The following is a 2,764-nucleotide window of genomic DNA, read 5'->3' as shown; positions in this document are numbered from 1 at the left end:
ACCTCAATTTTGGTTGGGGGGGGGGGGGGTTGGCAGGGAAAAGCTTACATAGCTTCTTAAATACAAAATCCTGACAAAATCTTAAATACAAAATTTTGGCATGCCAAGAAAGACAACGACTCAGGATTACAATAAGAGGGCAGTACTTGAGGACATTGACAGCGTATTAGATTAACAGGAACCAACACTAAGAAGGCTCTACCTGATTTATGGAAGAAAGGGTGGGAGGAGAAGGGAAAAGGAAATAACGTGTCAAGCTGTTAGCTTATTATATAAGCATACTTCCTTATAAGTAGGTAATTATTTTGCAGTTTTTCATCGCAAAGTAGGGGGAGTCTGACAAAGCATTCCCAGGACATGGTTATCGTGACCTTGAACAAAATACTTTAATGGCTTTCTTGTTTTGTTTCTACGGATCTGTATACGATATTCAGAGGTCTCTTCCTCAGTCAAATAACCTATCTGCAGAGCAGCAAGAGTGGTTTCAATTTAAACCCAAAACAAAACAGGCCAGAGTTCATTTCTGCTGTAAACAGCTGCTTAACTACATCACATCCATTAAGACAGAGTATCAGGCACAAGTCACCATGTTCTGCTCACCATGACCCTCCACCATATTCTAGCAATATTACTGGTTAAAACAGTGACAGCTAGAAACTAGCACGTAAAAATGCGGTATGGAATCTCAGCTTTCCTATATACTGCAATCATTTCCTATTCTTGCAGTGCATCGCACACTGGGTGTTGGAATCATGTTAAAGCAGAGAAAATTAATCTTAGGTAAAGCTGAACTTCAAAATGAAGTTGACTCTTCTCTCTTCTTAAATTCGTATACACACGTTCTTGAGGCTGTTGTCATTCAACTGTACACTTTTATTCCACATTAAAAATTTGCTTGCCTAGAATATTAAAAAAAACCAAACAAAAAAACCCAAAAACAAACAAACAAAAAACCCAAAGCCAAAAACAAACAAACAAACAAAAACAACAACAACAAAAAAGAGTTGGCCTAGGGACAGAAGGCCAACCGATGCAATGAAATTTATTTACTTCATAGATCTGTGAAACCTTAAAGTGGCTGGAAAACCTAAAAGAATCCTGTTACATATTCACCAATACAGACTTGTTCTCTAAATTTATACACAAAACAGCTCTCAGTATAGTTTCATCAAATAGAGATAAAAATTAGCAATCAGTCAGCGGGTAGAAGTCACCCGGCAACACTCAGCATAACTGTGTTTTAGAAGCAAAGCCTAAGATTTACACAATTTTCTAACAGCTCCTTCAAGTGAGAAAGATTCAAATACAAAATAACAAAGACACAGTTTCTGTCAAGTTGGTTTGCAAGTTTTGATTTTCACAAAAGAAACCACTGAGATAAGTTCAAAGGAACAAAAATTATAGTCAACCCAAAGGAGAACAAGACATGCACAGTTAGGGCAAAGGTTGCCTTTAGACTAAATAGCATAAAGACAGTTGACAACTCCACTACATAACAAACACTGCCATTTCTTCATAATGAAAAATATAAGCAGTCAGTTGGATAATAGTCAACATACCCTCACAATTACTAACCTAAGTGTCTGATGGCTGACAGCATTCTAGATGCCAATTAGATTACAATAACATAAGCTTTGGATTTAGCATGCACTATTAACAATGCAAGATAATCAATCTTTTCCAAGCAGCTCTCACTTTACAAAAAAAAAGTCTTGTAAGGATGCAACGTCCTATGCTTGTTCTTAATCCGATTTCTTGAAGCACTTAAAAAAAAAAAGTCAATCTTTGAGTCACCTGACAAAGTGAAGGAAATAACGTGCTACTCAAAACTTTTAAGATGTGATACAGCTGAAAGATAGTCTAAACTTCAGAAGGAGCTAGTCCTCAGTGGGAAAAAGTCAATGAATTTGAAAGAGTACTTACAAGCATCTATGTAGTTGAAATATTTCTTTCTACATTAAGATCAAAAGGAATTATTTGCACAGGTTGTGCAGTTGCTTGTGACAGCATTTGTAAAAGGACAACTCATGCTTCACAGGAAATGAACACAGCTCACAGACCAGAAATACAGAAAAGCAGTCAACAACTTCATGGGATATCTGACTCATTAGCAATGTTCTTGGATCCTGCTTGTACGCTTCATCCTTCATACTATATCTGCTTGCCAGAGGCTAAAATGGAAGCTTCATCTACTGTCAATGTGTTAAAAGGGAAGTCAAGCTTCCTCGCTCCTGGAAGTAGAATTCACAACTCATTCTGCTTCTGCCCATCAACACCGTTATTCAGCTGGTCTTCCGTGATCATACCCATGCCCATAATGAAACAGGCATGTTTTGATGCCCCCTATATTGAGACATTTGACTGCAAGAATCTCTGTATTGTCCATAACAGCTCAGAAGAGACATTTCATCAGAACTATGAAATGTTTTTAAAAGTTAGGAACTCCAGATTTATTCTCTGTTGTTTTGACAGTAGACGCTTAAGGGAAAGTTAATGGATGACCTGTCTTCATCTCCTTTTATAATGGGAAGTTCTTTTAGTTTTGTAAAAACCAAGGCCACCACTAAAATCACCAAGAATAACACGTGCTTTGTTTATCCCAGTCACGCCTCCAATTTCCAGCAAGATTTCAAGGTTCTCTCACACATATCTTAGATTCAGCCACTAACATACAAAGCTGTAAGGATAATATCAACAAACACACACAGTATTTCCCAGTCCCAAAACAAACACTAAGACCTCAATAAGTTGCCTTGTTTCCTAT

The sequence above is a fragment of the Fulmarus glacialis genome, unplaced genomic scaffold, assembly GCF_000690835.1.
Source record: "Fulmarus glacialis isolate BGI_N327 unplaced genomic scaffold, ASM69083v1 scaffold167, whole genome shotgun sequence".
Lineage (NCBI taxonomy): Eukaryota > Metazoa > Chordata > Aves > Procellariiformes > Procellariidae > Fulmarus > Fulmarus glacialis.
Note: the sequence above shows the minus strand (reverse complement) of the source record.